The sequence below is a fragment of the Equus quagga genome, chromosome 12 (assembly GCF_021613505.1).
Source record: "Equus quagga isolate Etosha38 chromosome 12, UCLA_HA_Equagga_1.0, whole genome shotgun sequence".
In the NCBI taxonomy this organism is placed as follows: Eukaryota; Metazoa; Chordata; class Mammalia; order Perissodactyla; family Equidae; genus Equus; species Equus quagga.
The window spans coordinates 5,863,988-5,878,016 of NC_060278.1; the positions used below are offsets into that span (position 1 = coordinate 5,863,988).

The following is a 14,029-nucleotide window of genomic DNA, read 5'->3' on the forward strand; positions in this document are numbered from 1 at the left end:
TTGTTGCAGGAATAAGGGAGGCTTGATGAGGAAATGGGAGCATCAACCTTTGTTAAAACACAAACATGCCATTATAGGCTCGAGGACATGCTCTCCAGAGATGGTCCCGGGACATTTAGACACTTTAAAAACGGTGATCACGTTATGTTTTATCTCATGTTTAATGACCATGCCCCTGCCGTACCCAAGGAGTGGCAGACGGGGAAGCTTGGCTGTGGGAGGCACACACTGGCGGCTCTAGGGTGGCAGAGCAGGTGGGGTTCAAAGGTCATGTTAAGATCCTCCTAACAGTCAGGTTTATAATCAACTCAGGTAATCCTCTCCCTCCCAGCCCAGCAACACACACACCCACTTCAGACAGCCTTTCAGCACTTTCTCCCCTGGGTGGCTCCTAATTGTCATTTACCATGATTCACGGGCGCTGACGCCTTTGCTGGGAGCCAGCTGCAGGGTGCTCTTTGCCTGGCCTGGCCTGGCCCTCACTGTCCACGGCACTCTGGGCTCCCCGCTGCCCTGCAGCCCCCTCTAAGCACCTCATTACCAAGGAAGTATGCCGTTTCTTTCCAGACAGCTCTCCAAGGTCATAAGGGCTAAGAGGGAGCCATTCAGAAAATATGCTTGAGAATGAGTTTCAAGAAAGTCACCCCTAAAGCATGACAGATGCACAAGACGTTACAAGGGCCATAATCTAGATGAATATCTGCTTAATTTTTTAGATGTGCAGGAAAAAAATGAACCAAAATCTTCACTTCCTTTGGGCCATCAATTGAGAAATTGGACAATTCCTTTTGGTCGAAAGGGACCTAGAAAACCTTCTTCTTGATGCAGTCAGGCTCCCCTTCAGCAGCGTCCTCATTGGACAGGTGTACAGTTTCTACAGAAATATCTCCTACAACAGAGAACTTCCTCTAGGCAAGGCAACCTGTTCATCGGACAGTCAGATGTTTCCAAAATTCTCCTGATGTTTCTTTATATCCTCAGCCTATTGGCCCTAGGACTGCTTTGGATAAAAAAGTAGATCAGTATGAATTTAAATATGGTTACTTTTTAACTATAAATCCAATCATTAAGCAGAGAAATTTGAAAAAGAGGGGAAAAATAAATGGAGAGTCTGAGAACTGGTGAGGAGGAATTGTGATTGTCCCTAAGACAACATACTGTGAAGAGATTCTGGAACCAGTCTATTGGGGAACAGTAAACGAGCTGATGGTGGGCCTGAGCTTTTGGCCGAACGTTCTGGGGAAGACGAGAACTGAGGGCATTTAGGTAAGGAATTCTGGCCTGGAGAGGATAACGAGCTTTGGGATTAGATGGCTGGGAGAGAAGAGCTGCTCCTGAAACCCAGCCAAAAAAAGAACTGGTCTTGACAAGGTGAGGCCCTCGGTTGTCATGGGTCTTAAATTAGCTGGGACCGGGAAGGTGATAGGGAAGCTGGTCATTAAGTTTTATCAAATTTATGTGTGATTAAAATGAGCCCCCTACACTGTAGCTATCTTTCTATAACTTATAATCTTGGGAATTCTCAGTCTCTCTCTAATGTGGGGATGTCACACAGCACAGGCAAGGGAGGTGTGGCCAGGGATCTAGGCTAAGAAAAGGAGTAAACTGTTTAGCTGGGTCACACCTTCATCCTCATGTATACCTACTTGGAAAAGCTTACGTAAGAAGAATATGCTAAGTTTTGTTTAAAAAAAAATCAGATTACTAAATCAGGAAAGTACCAGGTTTTTTTTGTGAGAGAAAATACCCAAAACTCTGTGTTTTGTTTGCTACCACTGCAGCTGGCCTCCACAACGTATTGCAAACATATTCTGAAAGCATCAATAATTACCTTTATTTTGTTACTCAAAACTCAAAAAGAATTCACCATCCCTTCATGGGCTTCTCCTTTAGTTTTGGAAAACAACCAGTCTCCAATGTGGCTAGAATCTGGAAAAGAAAAAAAAAGTTTTAAAAGTTATTGGATGTAACTTTCAAAGCTGAGAAATACATATGTGAGGTCTGTGCTTCAGTTAACGTCTGAAAATATTAGAGTACATCCTCCTTTATCAATATCTTTCATTCCCATACGACCTAGCACAGTGGAATTGGAAATTGACACACAATTTCTATGACTCTCTATTTTTTTTCTACTTGGTAATTTAAATCATGACTAAAACCACTTGATTGAATCCGCTTTAATCTGACTTAACTTGAAACATTTGCCATCAGCTACTGTAAACAACCAAGTTACCCCCAGTTTCAGCAATGCACAGTTCCCTTTCTTGCCCAATAACCACCTCAGTATTGTGGCAAGTTATGTCAAACAAGCATTGCAAACAGTTCACCCACACAGGCAGAGGAAGCAACAACATCCACAGACCATCCACAGTAGACACTGCAAGTAGGAAGGGAAAAGTGTCAATTATGCTTCCTTTATCTCAATGAGAGGGAGCAAATCTAATTATAACGGATGAACAAATTATTATCTCCCAAGGATGCAATGAAAATTTCCAAGATCTTGAATCAAAATGAAAAGTGCTGCAATTTTTAATAATGTAGGATTAGCTAATTCAGGTTGTGGATGCTTTACTGCTGTGACCACATCTGCTCCTTGAGATCGTCTTCCCTCTGGCCATGACTGATGGCTTTGTTCTCTGGACCAGACAGTGCAACTTCAGAAGCCAAAGGTCACCGGCCCCCCCAGGTGTCCAAACATTAGGTGTGGTGTGGCAGGGGCAGCACTCAGAACCCTGGTTTTCCGTCTCCTTCCCTGCTTCCTTTGTGATTAACGCCACACCCCCCAGGGTCTCTATTTGCCCTGCTTGGCAGAGCAAAAGACAATGTTCTTTCAGTTTTCCTTGTTCCTCCCACCGCTTCATTCACCAGAGGCTTCGCCTTAGTTTGTGTCTTCCTGTTTACAGCAGCAGCAAAAGGCACTGAAGTACCGAAGTGCACAGAGAACTGTGCGTGCATGTGAGAAGCTCTTCACAAAACTGTCTACCTACAGGGATGTCTACGGCAACATGGCCCAAAAAACCCCCAAACTCTAAACTACGCAGATGATCAGTGGCCCAGTGGTCAGGACATATTTAAGTATATTAAAACAGATTTACCCAATGGGCTATGAGGCAGCTATTAGATCAGATAAATGTGAAAAAAAGAGAAACATTAAGATTATAATATATAGGCAAACACTTAGAACACTATTGGAAAGAGCAGAAGTTAAAATTGTACCCAAGTGCTGATCACAACTTTATCAAAAGTATGATGACATATAGATATAGCTACAGAAATTATAAAATTTTACATATGTAAATATATACATATATCTATAAAGAGAGAGAGAGGGATATATCTATATATCTCCATAGACATATACAGTGCAAATAAACTAAAAGAAGGAGTTGGTCGATGACTATTAAACTCTAGGACTCTATGAAAACAGAGTGATGTAGCTCTGGCCAGGCTTAAAATATCCAACACTTCAGAATTATAGAAGCTTGTGACCAGAAGGGACTTGAGTTCAACCTTTTCACTTTACAGCTTAGTAAATTTACACCAAAATAAATTAAGTGACTCATCCATGATCATACAGCTACTCACTGGCAGAACCAAGACCAGCACTGGGATCTCTCCACTCATAAATCTGTCCTCTTTTCTACAGAGCCCATGGCAATGGATTCATGCAAATAAGTCAGAGGGTCCTTGTCATCACTCAGCATCCAAATCCCTGGACAGTTAGGATCTTTCTCAGGGAAGCATGCCTTCAAAACACTAAAATATTTCCTAATAATCAACCATTTTATGACTTGAATTCCCACTCAAAATTCCATCCTTGTTCACCATCAGCAGCTACACCCGATCATGTCTCTTAGTGTCCTGTACTTCCCACAAAATGATGTGTGTCCACTGCAAAGTGAAACTGCAAATCCTGCCCCCAAAACAGAATTTCAGGAGGTTAATCAAAATGACATTAAAGAACTTCCCCAATAACAGGTAAAAACAATGGCAGACGGGGACTAAGCAGTTTGAGGAGGAGACAATCATTAAAGAGAAAAACTGTAAGTTGGTGGCAAGCTAGGGATTTCAATATGGAATGAGTTTAATATTAAAGAATAGAAAAGACCCCAAAGGAAAATGATCAAGACCTGGAATATTTTTGTAAAACTGGCCATCTTTAAGATGTGATGTAAATGTCACATGTGATTTAAAAAGTACCACAATTTACGATCATACAATTTTGTCCAAAGATTTACTCATCTCAAAACCATCAACAGTTGATTTTCCATTGCTCATTCTAAGAGACAGCCATGGTCAAAATGATAATCTAAATTTTGTTGACTATAAATTAAAATAAACTTATTTTCATAATTTTCATTTTATTTTTTTGCAAGATAAAATCCCAAAGCTTTTTTTCATTACATTATGAAATTTTGGTCCTCATTTAAGTGGATTCACTTCAAATGGCCTTTTTCTGGTTCTAATTATCCTCGAATAACAAGGACCTGCTGTAGAATTTTCAGAAAGAATTTTTTAAAGTATAAATCCGTAATATGGAGGGTATTTATCTATCATTTCAAGCCAAGCATGCATTTTAGAAGCGGAAACTTCAGATCCGAAATATGAACTACTCAGGGACGTCACGTCTCTAGCTGGCCCCTCTATCCTCAAAAATAACACATTTTTATATTTTGTTTTATACAAAATGAAAGCAAACATTACAAAATTACAAATGACTATTTTGTCCCAATTCTTTTAAAAAGTGTGAGAATATAATAATGTATTTAGCATCCTGAATTACATAATTAAGTTTCCAGTTTTACCATCCTATTTTATTTGAACAAAACCATGGAAAAAGCTCCATGAGGTTCTAATAGTTGCTGATTTGCATACTGTGATTGGTTTTATCACCTGCAATTATCTGTAGTTCTGTATAATTCATGGTCTGAACTTCACCTGAGAACAATCAAGTTGGCTGAGTTTCCCTATGTTCAAAATGTTTATTACACGAAAATAGTTAATATTCAGGGCTCTCTAACATTCACGTAGAAAATGAAAGCTATTCTAGTATGATAAAAACACAAGGCTTCATTTTAGAAGCTTCAATTATTTAATGGAACATTTTCTTCCAGAAGAATAAGAAAAATAAGAGGATATTTTTCCATTAAATAAAATTGCAACATTCTATAGTAGAAAGATATTTTTCCTTTTACTTTCCAAATGGGTAACAATATTAGTAGTCTAAATAATTGATGATGAACACTTAAACTATGTGGGATAATAAATAATTTTTAAAGATTCATTTATTAGGGACTTGTCAGCTTCTATGACCAAGAAAATAAACAATTTATGATTTAGTTTGTTTACTAATTCTGTCTCAAAGGTCAAGACCAAGATTATTGACTCAGTCTTGCTGTCAGACTCATTTATCTCTCAAATCAGTATAAATGTATGGCTCAGGATTAAGATGTGACTAGTAGTTCTCTCCAGGAAGGACAACAAGGCCCCGGTTCCCCACAGCCACCAGATGCAGAGGGACAGCGATGTGGAACACCTGCCAGGCTCTACTGCAGACGCCCGGATTGTTTCACTGCTGCAGTCTAAGGACAAGAAGAAGAGTAAGCTCGAAACCAGCTCCCAAATCTGAGACTCACGCCAAGGGATGAGAAGAGCCCTCTGGCCCTTCCTGGAAGGGACGCAGTGAGCAGCCAGTAGCACAGGGAGCTCAAGGACAGGGAACCCTGCTCCAGCTTGCTCAGGTGAGCGGCCGTCAACCTCCGTGAAGAACCCTGGTGGTTTCAGGGCCATCGAAAGGACGTTTTTGTGCAGGGAAGCTTGAGCAACCCACAGAAAACAAGAAGTCAGGAATTTGGCTCCTTATTTTCAGCCAATTGACTTAGAAGCAGATATTTCTCAACATTAAACCTGCCTTTAAAAGGAAAGGCATTCCTAGACTTACTTTTGACTCTAAGAGATGAGACGATTAAGATGATAAAGCTGAGCAGCCTTCTAGGCATGAGCGAGGCAGAACACCCCTACCCCACAAAAGCAGGTGGGCCAGGTGGGCTCAGGGATGCCTCGGACTGAGGCGTTCGGCCACTTCCTAACTCGGGCAGCTTCCTCCCCTCTCCAAACCTCTTTACTCTTCTGTAAACCGGGTAGAGGAACAAACCCACACGATTCTGACAGCTGTAGGTATCAAGCATGCAGCACCGTGCTTGGCATACACAAAACGTTCGGGGGTTAGTTATTACTATTTTTCTTACTACATTCAGAATAGAATAACTTTCTACCTTCTCTGAACTTTGGGGGAGGCTGCATTAGATGTTTTCTCTAATTAAAGCTGACCCTTTCCGCCCAAAACTATGACCAGGGATTTTTTTATTACTATGAAGATACAGAAACACTAAGACTCCAGAAGGCAGCATTCTGAACTCCTTTTTCCTGCCTCCAGAATAGACATGCCCCTTATGACTGTGGTTTAATGATCACTGACACTGACATAGCGCCAGGCCCCCAAAGTGTTTTCCATGTCTTAACTTATTTAAAACTCATAATCCTATGAGGCAGGAAGGGTCCTTATCTCCATTTGACAGATCAGTAAACTGAGACACAGAACTGTTAGGCAACTTGTCCAGGTGTCACAGCCAAACCAGGATTCAAGCCATGCAGGGCAGCTGCAGAGTCCACACAGGACCTCTGTTTTGTGTATGTATTTGGGGGGTGCAGAGAGGAAAGGCAGGGAGGGAAGAAGAAGGAAAAAACAAAACAGTCTAGAAGATTCTCTCCCTCAATACACACACACACACACATTCACAGCAAAGAAAATTTCAATTGTAAAGACATCACCGAGTACATTCTCACTGGCTGGTTGTTCTAATAAAAATGTTCAATATCTTAGGAAAAGGGCATTCTTTTCCTAGAGATACTTGGAGAAGCAGGAGGCAAGAGAGGCCTGGACACCAGGCGGGATGGTGTCACAGAGCAGCATAGAAAGATGAGACCTGCAGCGCCGTCCCTGGAGAAGAGCATGTTGTTGTGGACTCAAGTGTGGTCTAGGACCAGGCTGTTGTGTTTATCACAACTACACAAACACAAGACACCTGTGCATTCCAGACCTTTCTCCCTCCCTAGAAACAGTCCCCAAAGCATTCTTCCTAAATAGGATGACTTCAAATGTGAGAAAAGCCAGAATACCAGTAGCTGCTACTGAAACAAGGATGGGAATATATGTGTCTGGTGTCAAACCGCATCACCAACCCGACTCAAATCTCCCCTCGCCATTAAATATCATCCCCACTGCAGGGCAAGCCTGTGAGATGGAGTGTTGTGCTTCAAGCCACAGAGTGACTGATACATATATATATATAATATATATTATCAACGTTACATAATTAAAATTCCTGCTTGTAGATGCTATGACAGGCGAAGGAGCCCAGTGAACTTCCTGGAAGACCACAGCAACCACCTGCCCCCATCCTACACACAGCCCTGGGAATCGCACTGGGTGACTACTGCACCCCAGGAGGAAGGCACACACCTGCGAGAACAGGGAAGGGAACAACGAAGCTTAACATAGCTCCTGTTGCGCCTACGGTTAATATAGTCATGCTAGCAACCACAAGTGTGTCCCAAAACACAATTTAAGGCTCTCTTCACACAACCAAAGGGCAAAAGGAAAACTAAAGAGGAATTTGGAATTTGTGGGAAAGCTCAAGGTGAGAGATTGACATCCTAACCCACTTGAACTAAGCAACCTTACGGGCAGAATTAGAAGGAAACTGGGTGTTTGGGGAGTAACTGTGAATTCAGGAAGAAAGACGGCTCCAATGAGAGAGAAGGGCTGGGAATTGCTGTGGAGCCAGGCTGGTCCCTCTTGTGCATACACCGCACTCCTCCTGGCATTTCCGAGGGCAGAAAGTAGGAAACTCAGGTGAGTCGGGATCCCAGGGGCTTAGAGAACAACTTCTGCTGGAGGCTAAGAGGCCCTGGGTTCCACAAAAATGAAGACAGCCTAGGAAAGAAGATGCAGCAAAAATAAAGGCTTCAACAGCCAGAAGCAGCAGCCAAGTTCAATTACACAGAACGTGGGAGCTGCTTATTTAAAATGCGAATTGGTAATTTCAGACGGTGAGTAACCTTGATGTTTTCTGTGAAAAAACCCCACTGCTTGAATCCTCTCACTCTTTTGAAGGGAAACAAACCCCGTATTTTGTATTTAAAAAGCAGTCTATGTGGCTAGATGCAGACTATGGGAAGCACATTCATACAAATTAAAAATTGCTCCAAGTTTTCCTCAAGCTCCGTTTCAGAATCAAGATGGACAGAAAAACGGCCCTAACCAGCGACAAGCTGGTGAAGCTCCATGCCCGGTGTGGCTGCACCTGTCAGAGCAAACAGGCGTCAGCCCGGCTGTGACAGCACCTCATCGCGTGACACCGTAACTCTGCATTTTACTGTGCCCAAGAGACCAGTCTGAACAACTGGTCGACAGGCCGGACTCCACCCGGCCCTTTTCTTTGTCTGATAGCTGAACAAAAGAAGGGATTTTAATAATTGAACGACTGCTGTTCAGTTGCTATATTTTTAACAATAGCTCAGGACATGTTGAGGCCAAATGGACGAGGAGAATTTTCTCAGCAAGATTTGCTAAATTTTTTAGTGAGTGGTAGCGGTGACGGAGGGACACTGGATGTGAAGCCAGATGGGGCCAAATCTCCACTCGAGGGAGCAGAAGGCAGCTCAGGTCCAGGCCTGCGTCACCTGAGGGCACCGGCAGGCCCACGTGGAAGCTTCCGGAGAACATGGACTGCGCTATTTCCTCGGGGCATGATGGGCTGGTGAAAACGGTGAGCTCCAAAGAAAACAAACCCAACAAACTGAACAGTGGTTTGAATTGTAAACCCTCCCCTCAGACAAATTTGTAAGGACCTGGAAAGGGGTTTTAAAGGCTCACTGCGCACTCACGGGCCCTGGCTCACCAAGGAAGGACGAAGGAAGGGAGGTCTCCAAACTCAGGGACGAACCGCTATTTTTCTTCAAAAAGAAAAAAGACAACACAGGAAAGAGTAAAACATAGCCGATGTAAATTAATGCCCCTAAAATAACAGGGGCTCGGAATGCGGGCTTCTTAACAGATATCCTGCCAAGACACATTGTTGACTGTGTCAGACAAAGCTGCTGAGATGAAAAGGAAGCGGTGCCCCTGGCAAGGCTGGGGCTCCAGCTTCATTTATGCATGACGGAAACTCACAGTAAAACGAAGGCCATCACCAGTCATGTCTTTTACTGAGAAAGCCCTTTGATGAGGATTTCCCCGAAAACACTCTCACCTACCACGTGAAAACGGGGACACCCTCTCACCAAGAAGACACACTTGCAAAATCTTTCCACCAAAAGGAGCCTGAGAAAGTCACAGGGAGAGTTCTGGGCATCCCCTCAGTGGATCCCCTCCCGCAGCTTCTAGAGCAGGGGAGAAATTCATACTGCCTCCATTATTTATGGGAGGCAATATCTGGCTGCTCCCCCTACACTCACACCCCTATTAGCATGAGTTCGTTCTTCTTGGCTATTCGGGGACTTAAATAAAAACAAGTCTGAAAAGCACTGTACTTTAGCCCATAACCTCAAAGCTCACCTGACCATTAGCAGAAGGAGGAGGGACACAATGCGTCTTAGTAAACACGTGGGTACTGTCACTTCCCTCTTCTCCACCCTCCAGCCCCGCCTCAGCTCAAACACAGGGCGCCCCTCCTTCCTTTCTGGGTGGAAGCTGTGGGAGCCGCCAGCAGCCATCTTTCAGGCCCATCCACTGCAAGAGAAAATGAGGCCAAGGTACACAGAGCACTTGAGCCCCGTCTGCAGCCAGCGTCATCCTTGGATTCCCCTAGTGTGTATGCCTACAAATTCCACGTTTCGCTTAAGCTAGTTTGAGTTGGGGGGGGGAGAGATGTGTAACCCCAATCTTTCCTAAGAAACTTAAGACAGTTGCTTTTTTAAATATGAAAACAATTTTATATCTAATAATGTACCCAGTTACCAATTCCTGTAAAATAGATTCCTCACTTGGACAGGAAATGATTATTCACAAAGACATCCATACAATGGTCACTTCTGTTGTGCAGAAAATTGTTCTAATTTGATATTTGAAATCTTATAAGTAAATGGTTTAATTCTAAGCCTCCAAATGAGCTTTTAATATATTGTGACATTCTAATAAATTTGAAAGATCACATCAAATACTTTAAAAAAATTTCTATCACATCACACAGGACATGGTGGTGACTCAAAAAGTAACGAACAAAGGTGCTTCCCTGTGAACCGTCCCAGGCTGAAGCCTCATGAAGACTCCTCCACAGGAGACAGCAGGTGCTACTCTGTGATCCCGAGAGACCCAGGGCGGAACCGTCCCAGGCTGAAGCCTCATGAAGACTCCTCCACAGGAGACAGCAGGTGCTACTCCGTGATCCCGAGAGACCCAGGGCGGAACCATCCCTTGGAGACCAGCGGAGACGCCGACCTCCCCACTGGATTCTGCTAAGATGAACCGCTGGAGTGGCCCATGCGGCAGCCGCCCACCACGGCCCGCCACCTCTGTGCTGGCTCAGACACTGCTCCCCGGATGCTGTGTGCAGCTGTAGGCGGAATCAGGACGTGAACTCAGACCACATGCTGATGAGGTCTCTCAGATGTGGTAGGAATAATTAATCAAGTTATTCCATTTCATAAACTAGGCCATCCTAACAGGCATCAGTTTAAAATTTACTACGGTGACAGTGAAAATAAATCCTCAAACTGACAAAGCTCACAGACCTTTGATCTTTCCTGACTTTCAAATGTACTATCTGTGAACAATCTCCTCACCAGACATGTCACCTCCTCAGGGGCCACCTCTGGGCTGCTCCTGTTCCTGGTTACAAACCTCCAACTTCCAGCTCCCCACTGACACCTTGTTTTCTGCACGTCCGCCTCCTGCGGCAGAACCCAAACCCTAGGAACAGGGACGGCGTCTCACTCATCTCGATTCCTGGCCCAGATTCTAGTGGAACTTGACAGGCTGACTAACAAATAAATATTCATTAAGTGGATAAATCATATTTCCTTTCACTTTCCTATTAAAAAAAAAAAATCCAAAACCTTGGATATTAGGATCTTAATAAAGATACTGCAAAATTGTGAGAGGGCCCAACACAGGCTTCGGGGTAATGTGAATAATCTAGGCCTTTATTTTTAGTACGGGAAAAAGAGAAAGCTTAGTTTTTGTAAAAAGGAAAAAAAAATTCTAATTTTAAAACAGATCCATGATTCTTTCCCCATTTTCACGGTTTTTCATCAATATTTTAAAATTTCTCTGGGTTCAGTTATTTAAGGTTTTGTTCTAACATTGGATTTGAAGTTAACTTGGGTCAGTTTGGGGTCAAATACCAGACACTGAGCACGTCTGCGCTTCCCCTTCACGGGCTGGCTGTGCTGATAAAGAGCGGGCAGCCCTTCAGCCATCTCTGCCACCTGTTGTCAGAAGCCCCCCTCTTGAAAACCGCATCTTCCACCCCAAATGCATTCCTTTGCTCCACTCATGTGATGTTCATTCATGACAAGTGAAGCAGGGAAAGTGCAAGAGGACAGAACACAGGCCCTCTGTCAGTCAGTTCTCCAAATGCACTCCAGCAGCCACTGGCTCTGGGCTCAGAACAAAGACCCCAGTGTGGGGCCAGTGGGGTGGACACGTGGACCCAGCCAGGCAACTCCTGCTAAGTGAAGAGTCCAGGCATCAGTGGCCTCGAAAGGGTGCAGAGAAGCGTCAGTGGGGAATCCCTGGACCCACCTGCAGGTAACAGTGCCCTGAAACATGGATTGTTCTCTTCTCATCTGGAATTCCTCAGTGGCCCCAAGAAACGATTTTGTCAGTGGCAAAGGCAGAGGCCCGCGGGAGGTAACTTGTCAGGTGTGCTCCTGAACCCGCATGTTTACTGCTACAGACTGAATCCTCGTGCCCTCCCCACCCCATTCATCTGTTGAAACCTAATCCCCAGGGTATCAGTAATCAGAGGTGGGGCCTTTGGGAGGTGATTAGATGGAGCCCTCATGAATGGGTTTAGTGCCCTTATAAAAGATACCCCACTGATTTACTACAGCTTTGTAATATAGTTTGAAATCAGGCAGTGTGACACCTACATTTTTGTTCTTCTTTTTCAAGATTGCTTTGGCTATTTGGGGTCTTTTGTGATTCCATACAAATTTTAGTATTATTTTTTCTAGTTCTGTGAAAAATGCTGTTGGTATTTTGATAGGGATTGCACTGAATCTGTAGATTGCTTTGGGTAGTATGGACATTTTAATAATATTAATTCTTCCAATTCATAAGCACCATATATCTTTCCCTTCATTTTTGTCTTTTTCAATTTCTTTCATCAGTGTCTTATAGTTTTCAGAGTATAGGTCTTTCACCTTCTTGGTTAAATTTACTCCTAGGTATTTTATTCTTTTTGATGCAATTGTAAATGGGATTGTTTTCCTAATTTCTCTTTCTGACAGCTCATTATTAGTGTATAGAAACACAAGAGATTCTGTATATTAACTTTGTATCCTCCAACTTTACTGAATTTATTAGTTCTAATCATTTTCTGGTGGAGTCTTTAGGGTTTTCTATATAAAGTATTATGTCATCTGCAAACAGTGACAGTTTTACTTCTTCCTCTCTAATTTGGATGCCTTTAATTTCTTTTTCTTGTTTGATTGCTGTGGCTAGGACTTCCAAGATACATGCACCCCTATGTTCACTGCAGCATTATTTACAATAGCCAAAACATGGAAGCAACCCAAGTGTCCATTGACAGATGAATGGATAAAAAAGATATTGTGTGTTCATATACACAGACACACACACAATGGAATATTACTCAGCCATAAAAAAGAATGAAATATTGCCATTTGCACTACATGGATGGACCTAGAAAGTATTATGTTAAGTGAAACAAGGCAGACAGAGAAAGACAAATACTGTAAGATTTCATTTATATGTGGAATCTAAAAAAGAAATCAAATGAACAAACAAAACACAAACAGACTCATAGATGCAGAGACCTGGTGATTGCCAGAGGGGAGGGAAATGAGAGGCTGGGTGAAGGGGACTGAGAGGTACAAACCTCCAGTTATAAAATAAATAAGTCAGGGGATGTAATATGCAGCATAGGGAATACAGTCAATAACACTGTAATAAATTTGTATGGAGACAGATGGTTACCAGACTTATGGTCATCGTTCCATAATTTATACAAATGTCAAATCACTTGTACACCTGAAACGAACATAATACTGTGTCAACTATACTTCAATTTAGAGAAAAGACCCCAGAGAGCTCCCTCCCACCTTCCACCACGTGAGGACACAGCGAAAAGACAGCCAGCTGTCCTATGAACCGGGAAGTGGGTCCTCACCAGACATTGGACGTGCCAGCACCTTGATCTCGGACTTCCCAGGCTCTAGAACGTGAGAAATCAAAGTTTGTTACGTAAACCTCTCTGTCTACGGTTCTGTTACAGGAGCCCGGACAGATGAAGACTAACATCGCAGTTCACTGGCATTTCCTGCTTCTGTGGGCTAGGCCCCCCAGCCTGCCACCCCAAAATTACAATCACTCTGCCCCCAGCCAAATCTGTGATTTCCCATTAAGTTTTCCAGGCCCACAGGGCTCACACCACTCCCTAGCCATAGCATTTTCTGTGTGTGCATTTACTGAGTAACTGAGCATGCACTAAATTGTGACATAAAATATGTTGTTTGACAAGACTTTTGAAATGTTTCTACCACGTCTCTCTCACTAGCAGGGGTTATATTTTCTCACATTCTTTTTTTTAATCTCCCAAAGCACCTAACACAGATGTAGATACAGACCAGGTTCTCAATTATTTGTTCACCACACTCCATTTAAAGGTTAATTTCTCAGGTTACTGATCATTTCCCCCAATCATTCTCTTCATCCACAACCAAGAAAATCATTTACTGGTGAAATTGAAAAATTAACTATTGTTCACTTTAATTTGAAGGA

General features: G+C 43.0%; 1 protein-coding gene across 1 annotated transcript in view; it reads right to left on the minus strand.

The window, feature by feature from the left end:
• The window catches only part of SVIL (supervillin), a 221,387-nt gene that overhangs the window by 178,912 nt on the left and 28,446 nt on the right, over window positions 1-14,029 (minus strand). Inside the window, exon 2 of the mRNA XM_046679777.1 lies at window positions 1,832-1,929. The gene's annotated coding sequence lies outside the window, so the exon portion shown is untranslated. The remainder of the gene's footprint in view (window positions 1-1,831; window positions 1,930-14,029) is intronic.